Source organism: Adiantum capillus-veneris, chromosome 28, assembly GCF_014529385.1.
Source record: "Adiantum capillus-veneris isolate H3 chromosome 28, ASM1452938v2, whole genome shotgun sequence".
Lineage (NCBI taxonomy): Eukaryota > Viridiplantae > Streptophyta > Polypodiopsida > Polypodiales > Pteridaceae > Adiantum > Adiantum capillus-veneris.
This window is the reverse complement of record NC_140958.1, coordinates 27,551,320-27,560,561: the sequence shown is the minus strand read 5'-3', so window position 1 is coordinate 27,560,561 and position 9,242 is coordinate 27,551,320. Positions and strand designations below refer to the sequence as shown.

Here is a 9,242-nt window from a genome sequence, read left to right as displayed (position 1 = left end):
CCGAATTCCTTGGTGCATGGGCGTGAAGAATAGTCCAAATTCATATCAAACATGTTGATAAGGTCAATTTTGCCTTTGAAGCATGTCATTCCGAGCTACAGGTAAAAAGTTATGGTCAAAATAGTGTAAATCTGTGAGATTCGCAGCAAAAGGGAACTGTAAATCAAGTAAATCAAGAGAGTGAGATCTTATTTTTCCCCTACTCATCTTCTAGAAGAGCAATGAGTGTTCAAGGTCATTTGCATGTGATGGGACCAACCTAAAGATGCTTTCTAAATGCCAAGACAGACAAGTTGAGATACCCCGCAGGAGCCACCTGTAGGACCTCATGGTGGGGCCCACCTACATTATGCACCCCTATGGAGCATTCACGGTCTAAAATGATATTTTTGGTGAATAAATAGTCCCTTTTATGTCCAATATTCAATGAGTGGTCAAAGGACACTTAATTAGGTCTAATCACTTACTCTAATTAAGTGTAGCATAATCCCACTCCTACACAACTATAAATAGCCCCCCTTGGAGAGACTCAAGGACACACACACCTATATTTTCAACTTCATGTTGTTTCTTGATCAATAGTAGAGAAAACCCCAACTCTCCCTCTTTCACATCCTCCCTCCTAACCTTCCTCTTTGGAGGAAGTGCAACTCTATTCTCCACTCTTTCCATTCTACAATCTCTTACTCCATCAACCCAATAAATCATTTGTAGCACCTCAATAAATTGTAAATACATCATGATCTCTCTCATGGTTATGTTAATGATCATGAAATCATCTTCAAAACTTTCAAGTGTCGCAATTCGTGATGGTTAGCAAGCGTCGGTCCTCCCCTTAAAAGGTGTGCGGGAAATCAAGTAAGTGTTCTATTCTCAATTTACCATTGGTTTGTTTCTCCACACTTATTCAATTGGTCTAAAGAAATTTCTCACTCCAACTCTCTTTTGCTTCATTACATATGCATGTGGCTACCTCTCATGGTGATTTTATTTGTGTCACGGCATTGCATAGATGGAGATGAGCTCTCTATGCAAAGTGTGTTAGTTTGATGTAAGTGATTCTCTTGTGTGTTTGAGAGGCAAGTCTTGTGTGCATGATTTTTTGATGAGTGCTTGAGAGAGGAAGAGTTTGGATGTATTATGGGTATTCTTATGGGGAGAAGGTGAATGCTATTCCACAAATTGCATATTTCATTTTGATGCACGGCATTGGGTTGCATAATCGTTGATGGTGTTCAAGTGTCCAAAGTGTATATAGAGTAAGGGGGTTTTCAAAGTGTGTTGTTTGAGTGGGTGAGTGCAAGTGTCATTTTGATTGGTTTCCTTCTCCACTCCCAAAAGAAGGTGGTGCCCCAAGTAGTGTGCGTACCTCTTTACGAACATTTTGTGAGGGTAGGCCCATTGGTTTGGGTTTAGAGGCCCCATTTCAAAAAGCTCGCCCTCAGGGGTAGCAAAAAAAATTCTTTGTATGATGCATGCGTCACTGATGTCATCAATGCTTACATTCAATGCACAAAGCAACATGGCTATCTAACAGGTAGACACATAGGGCTTGGTTTATATATGCAAACATATCTAGAGAGATCAAGAAAGAAAGCAAAAACTCTTAGCCCACTTGTGTTGGCACGTGCTCTCCAAGGGGCAGTGGTGGTAGGCACACCATTTTATGGGCAACCTTTATTGCATGGAGACAGGGAAACTGTGCAAAGAAAGAAGGCTAGAGGATTTGCAGAAACAGCTTCTCATAAGCTTGGCTATGTGATGGAGTCTAGACAACAAAAAGAGCGCGGACGACCACGAAAGATTTTTTTTGATATGGACATGAAGCAAGAGGGACAAAGATTTGATGTGAATGCAAATTCCACAGATGAGGAGATTCATGCAAATAATGACATAATGTGACACCATACCTTCTATTAGTGAATATGCTATTGGTGATTTTGAGATTGTTGTGCCAAGGGGTCATTGGGCAATAAGAAGAATGCCTCAAAATGTCTCTCGTAAGTTCTTTGGTGTGCTTGAAGGAGAAGATGTGAGAATGTCATGCAAAGTAGGTCTCCAGGACTTGTGGCCCATGATTTTGGGGAGAGAGAACTTACAAAATCCAGAGGCAACACCAATGAATGTGGTTTTGTGGCCATGATGTGCATCACACTGAAGTTGTGGCCAAACAAGTATTGTCACCACCGGAAATGCCAACAACTTGGCTAGTAGAGAGTGGAACATGTGTATCAAAGGAGGAGTATGTTGGTTTGCTAGGGGCAAGTTTTATATTAGAGCTCCTTCTCCAAAGGCTGACAAGGAAAGGGAGATAGTGGGAACCTCTGGCAAGCGCAACAAAAAATGGAGGTCCGGTGTCTCTAGAGAGGCAAGTAAACGCATGGAAATAGGTGCACGTATGGAAGCTTGTTTTGTGCAAGAGATAATTTTGGTGCCTGCTCATCATGCTGTGTTCAAGATATTAATGCAAGATGTATATGATGTGAATTTGGCTATGGAGCCCTACTATACATGCCCTGATTTTCAAGGCCGGGAGAAAGCAACAAAATCTTACTTGGCTTGTAAGCACCTATACTTTGTCTACACACAGATTCTTGGGTTGGATGGTATGGGTTGGATGGTAAGTAGCATATGATTATACATCGACCAACACTATGTGAAAGAGATCTCACTTTCATCTTGAATCAACCCTGACGGTATACGCCTTCAAAGAAGTAGAGAAAAAATAAATGCCTAGTAGTTTGCTCAATTTGTTTTGACATTTTGGTGGGTGATTTGTACACTTTGTGAGGCTTTATTTTGGCATTCCTCAGTAAAACAATCTCTTCAATGGCATGCTTTTTTCCTTGTACTATTTTGGACCATAAAGATTAATGCTTTTGAGGAATCTTTATTTGAATTGATGGTAGTGCTTGTAGCATGTGAAAAATTAGTTTGGGTATTTAACTTTGACATCTGCAAAAATAGTACTTTTTTCTGTTGTAGCCTTGTAGGTTTCTCTAGAAGAAAGACATACATAGAAATTTGGGTTGGGTTCGAGTTTTTTTTAATACACTAATGTTGTTGTTGTGAAGGGATTGGAGTACATGCATCAAACTTGCAAAAATAGATAAAACTTACAAAAATCTAAGTGAACACTCTAGTGGTTGCATGCAACTTAGAAAGACCTAAACTATGTGAGAAAGCTCCAAATGAAAATCTTTCAAAAAATTGACACTCGTTTTTTAGCACTTCCTTACATGTCCCTGAAAATGGTTCTTTCTTGAAAAGCAGGTCCGTTGTCTTTTGGTAATGCCGGATTTTAGCAAATGCTCAGGAAAACCATCGTGCTCTTTGAGGGCCGCATTGTGGGGGCCTCTAAGCTCGTTGTGGCCGTGCTCTTTGCGGCTTCCTGTAGAATTTTGACATGCCATGGTGCTTGGGAGGTGGCTTGGGGTGCATCTTCATCAGGATCATAATCTTCATTATCATTGCTTCGCTCATCATTATTGGGCTGATCAGAAGGCATGGCACCCATTCCCCTGGGCAGTGACTTGTCGGCCACAGTTTGGTGACCTGGGCCAGATGGCATCACACCCATCCGGCTAGGCAACGTCTTTTTGCCCACCCTATGATTAAATGGGATGTTCCCCACTTCCCACAATGGATGCTCATTGGACGTATCCTTCTTTGTGCGATCCGAGTCAGCTAGCTCTTATGGTTGCCGGTTTACACACATCTTTTGCCTTCTGCGCATCTCATTGGTCTTTGAATTCTTCTTTGCAGTCTGTTTTTTCCTTGCCATCTAGAAAGTATGTTTGGGGGGCTTCTTAGATCTTGTGGTGTTCGGTGAGGGAGGGAATGTTATGTGTTTTGAAGGGGGGGTTTTCCTCTTTATATAGGGTGGCGATATAAGGGTGGTTTCACATGGTGAAAGAAGCCTCTAAAAACACAAGAAAATAATCTTTTGAATTACAAAAACACATGAAATTAGAGAAATATTCAAACACACATAGTGAAATGTCTACTTGTAATTGTGTAAATTATCAAACAATGAAAGCACTCAATCCAAAAGAAAAGAGGGTTGTAGCACAAGAAAATATGATGTAATGCTTAGATTACAGGGGATAACATGTGCATCCAAGTGCAATGGATTTTCCATTATCATGAGATTCTAAATACATCTACTACCTCCTAGCCCATACTTTTTCCACCCTAGTCTTTGATGCTTGCCACATTGCATGTCGTGATGGACCTTGTGAGGATCTCTAACACTCTGAGAAACAAACATGGGTCAGTCAACGGGCTTCTTTTCCTAACCACGATGACCTTGCACGTTCAATCAACACTTTGCGTCCAAAGGTGGTACAATAAAACCAGTTGAACATTTCCTGAAGATAGCATGAGCACACTAGAACCCCTCCATGCCTTGTATTTTTGAAGTAGACACCCTTGGCACAATAGTGTGACTTCTCCACACCTTGCTTGATCCAAAGATCCAATGAACCATACATGTTCAGAAAGTATGCACCATGGGCATAGAGGATGTGCTTCCCATAAAGCCACAACACATCAATCATCAAAACTAAAGCATAGTACATACCAAGCCAAAATAGAAATCACTCACCATATAGTGTGTAATGTTTGTTTCACCACATGCAGTGATGACCGCCTTTGTGAACTCCACCACCAAATTTTGGAATTCTTGTTGTTGCTCATTGGTTGTGCTTGCAAGCCTAGTATCTTCATCATCTTGTTGAATACCGCCCAAACATGTTGCCAGGTAAGCACAACACTTGCATTGCTATCATTTTCTGTTGTATACTTGAAAAGATGCTTCCACAACTCCTATCCAACTTCAAATGTTGATGTGCCGGCAGCAGCACTACTTTCCTTGGACCAAACCCTCTTTAAAAAGTGCCTTGCATTTATTCCACTCATGGACACTGGTTGTGCCACTTCGTGAGTGCTTGCATTGTTCTTTTGTGCAACAATGGAGGTGTGTGTCCCCTGAAAACATATTAAATTTAAGAGCCCTTCCACTTTTGAGATAGCATCAAGCGATCTCTCCACAGGCTTTGTTGTAAAGGCATAATCAATATGAATCTTTAATAAACAATCAAAGATGCATATAAAAGCATAAAGTGTGCAGAAATGCACATTTTTGAGAAGGAAGTTAATTATAGGGTTCCATTCACTATCTTTTGTGGCACGATTGGGCTCCTCCAGCATAGGACATCGTAGCACCAAATTCTCCCACGCACGTGTAATTTGTGAATTGTCATCTTCCTTTGTTATGTTGACTATTTTGATTTTGCATGCATTCCCCTTATATCCCTTGATGCAGAATGGACAAGGATACAGAGCTCCAGCCTCTTGTTTGCACCCTAGAATGCACTTATTTGTTTTCAAATTACCACCCAAGTGCCAATCAACTTCAAACTGCCTAATGCCATCTACTTGGAGTTTTTTCCCAGCTAGCTGTGCCTTAATGACATTTGTTATCCATGAAATGCATTCAAAAATCCAAGCAAGCACTTCATGGGTCTCTTTGGGAACCTCAATAGCACCAAGCCACCAAATTTCTTTCTCCGACTGCACACTAAAAGATGGTGCACAATCCTCGTTCATAGCTGTACGTTTTGCATGAAATAATGCCTCATTCATGAGAGTAATACTCTTTCTTTCTAGTCTTGGTTTTTTCACAATCGGACACTCATCTAGCTTGAGCACAAACACCAACTTTAAACCTAGCATTGTAAAATATCCAAAATAACATAAGGAAAACCATAATTTGAAAAAAAACTTCATAAATGTAGCCTCACCTTTAGGTAGTACACCATAAAAATGTATCGTTGTCATTTGAATCTTTCTCAAATCAACAAAAATATTGTTTGATATTGAGTAAGGAGATCCCTTGTCCCCTTAACTGCACCTATGCTTGCATTGGCATGTTTTTCTACTCCTTTTGACCGCTTGGTAAAGATGGATGAAGGCATTATCTCCTCTATGTGCAAATAGCCTCATATTCAAAAGTACACATCCTCGTTCGAGGCCTTCTCAGCAAACTTGACATTAAGTGGAATGGAAAAAACATTCTCAGTTAATCCTCTTTCCATTAAAGCATCCTTAAGGAGACCATATAAGGCAATGTATCCCTTAGTACTTATTGGAACTTCATAACAAGCCTTCTATGCATCAACATCACTCACAAGATTTGAAAACTTTTGCATCACCTCCTTTGTGACAGCATTGTTTAAATCCCGGGGGATTCACCATGCAAAACTTACCGCACCACGTAAGTGCAGGGGAGGGTTTTTTTTACAAGTTACATAAGCGTATAAGTTAGGGGTAGGCCCCCAATAATTTATCTCCCAAGATTAAATAAGGGAGGGGGTACATATTTATGGGGAGAGGGGGGGAGGGGAGACCTAGCCCCGGCTGATTACTTGTAATGATTGGTCACAAATATGCACTAGAACTTGGATGAATTTAGGGGAAGATTTATTATCAGCTCACACATCAAATTTTGCATCAAGTCGGTCATAGAGATAAGGGCTGATTTGGAGAAGTTCAAGGGTTAATTTACACCACCTTTTGATAGGTCAAAATTGGACGAGTAGCCAGAGTACAGGCTGATCGGGCACATAGTTTGAAAGTCAAACTAAGACACATTGAGGATACCTCTAGTTATCAACATAAGTGAATCCTTAGTACGTTGCCAGTAACTATGCTATACACTCTTTGACTAGTTTTACTCAGTTAGATCATGTCAAATCTAAATTTTATATGTAAGATAGGGGTATGATAGTTTTCTTCATTGATTGTCGTATAAGCGTAGAAAGGGGGTAATGTTCCCTAATGTGAGTCGTATATAGGGGTTTTATCAAAGTTGTACGCTCGCAGGTGGTGTCCCATTTTGTATATAGAGTGAATCCCCCAAGGTTTAAATGTTCTTCATTTGGTGCCCATAAAAGGGCTATGACGTTCAATTTTTTTAAGGCACAAACTTAACAAATGGATGAGATCCTCCTAGTGATGACCGTTTTTTTTGAAACCGCGGCCACAAGAACCAATCCCAACCAGGGAGGAGCATATTACCGAGGAAAGTTGATAAAAAGTTGTTTTTTAACAATCACCACCCCGCTCTATGCTTGGCCACGGTGGGCCGCCCCTTGGTTTGACCATATTGATCCATTATCACCAGAGGATAGAGCTCTCTCTCCCCTGCTCGGCTTTGCCAACCCACCATCTCTCTCTTATCTCTGCCCCTGTGTCACCTGGCCCAATGGGCGCATACAACAAGCCTACTCCCTCTTTCTTCCACTGGCAGGCCGCCATGCATGGACAAGAGTCAAACTCTCTCTCTTGCATTATTCATACACACACACTTTCACATTTTTTTCCTCCCTCTCTCTCTCTCTCCCCTCTCGTCCATACTCTCTTGTCCCTCTCTCTCTCTTCCCTCTTGTTTACCAACCAAAGGAGGGTGCCACCATGCAAACTAAGTAACCACCACACACACTCTCTCTCTCCCTCATCTATCTCTCCCTCCCTCTCTCTCTCTCGTTGATTACCTCTCCATCTCTATGAAGGCACGGAACCCAGCATGGAGTAGAATATCTCTCTCTCTCTCTCTCTCTCTCTCTCTCTCTCTCTCTCTCTCTCTCTCTCTCTCTCTCTCTCTCTCTCTCTCTCTCTCTCTCTCTCTCTCTTAACCCACCACGACACATACCCTCTCTCTCTCTTTCCCCTCTCACTCACTCACACTCCCTCTTTCTCTCTTCTCCTTGGTGTAGAAACCCGCCACACAGGGTGCAGCTACCAAGTCTCTCTCTCTCACTCCCTATATACACACAGACCCACAGCCCTTTCTCACTCCACACCCCTCCCTCCCTCTCTATCGCTGGCCCCTCTCTTCCTCACCTCATTGACAAACCCCCCCTCTCGCTCTCACTCGCTCTCAGTCGGCCAGGCACAACTCAAAGGTGCATTACATTCTCTCTCTCTCTCTCTCTCTCTCTCTCTCTCTCTCTCTCTCTCTCTCTCTCACACACACACACACACACACACACACACACACTCCCCATCCCCTCTCACCCCTCACCCACTCACCCCCGCAATGCAGCTATGTCGCTCTCTCTCTCTCTCTCTCTCTCTCTCTCTCTCTCTCTCTCTCTCTCTCTCTCTCTCTCTCTCTCTCTCTCTCTCTCTCTCTCTCTCTCTCTCTCTCAATAGGCCCGAAGGCGCATTACATTCTCTCTCTCTCAACACACACACACACACAGATGCACACACACACACAATCCCCATCCCCTCTCACTCCTCAATCCCTCTCATACCCTCACGCTCTCTCCTCCCCCCCTTGTTCTCTGTAAACCCGCATGAAAAATCGTTTAAAAAACTATATATATATATATAATAAACCCTCTTCCTCTCTCGTTCCCACACACATTCACGTACGCACTTACACACACACACACCCTCAGCACCCGCTCTCTCAATTCGGTAAAAATAACTATCTCTCTCACTCACACAATTACATACACCCACATAAACACACAGTACATGCACGCATATATGCACCCACAAAAAAAGGAAAAACAACGAAGGGATTCGACATCGACGTCCAACATCAAAAGAAAAGATGGCCAACGCGCACGATGCCCACCCAAAACAAGAAAAGAGGTCGAAGGCATGCCCCGGTGGGACCCAAAAATGACAAACGTACTACATCGACGCACCAGCGAGGCCCTCCATTTGCCGTCATCTTGTCCATGACACATCTTTTCACTAATATCCGTAGGTTCTCATCATTTTTTTTAGTTTTATGCCAAATCTTTTAAAGAACCCCCAATTGTAAATTATCACCTCTCTCTAGGTGATGGTCACAAAGGCCCACCTAGGAGTTTTCATTTTTAAAGTTCGCCAAGACAAAGCAAGGGTCAACCATTTAGGACCCACCGCCTTGATTTGTGTCCATTGATTAGGGCCCTAACCTAATCAAATTTCCCTTAACCTAAATCAGCTAGCACCACACTAAGAGGTCACCATCAGTGGGTCAACACTTGGTGGCAATTTTGGTGGGAGGGATTGGCCACACTTGTACCAAGAGAGAGGGGATTTAGTGTAGCATTTTGGGAATGAGCACTATGTGAAGAAGCCATGTTTACACCTTGACTCCGATGGCCGCCACACACACACTCACGCTAGTACAAATCTCTGGGTCTATGAGTCACCTCTAGAGAACGCACTATTAGGCT

General features: G+C 42.4%; 1 pseudogene; it reads left to right on the top strand.

Annotated features, from left to right (window-relative positions):
- Positions 1–1,761: 1,761 nt before the first annotated feature.
- On the top strand, positions 1,762–2,635 carry LOC147420208 (uncharacterized; annotated as a pseudogene).
- The last annotated feature ends 6,607 nt before the right edge of the window (positions 2,636–9,242 follow it).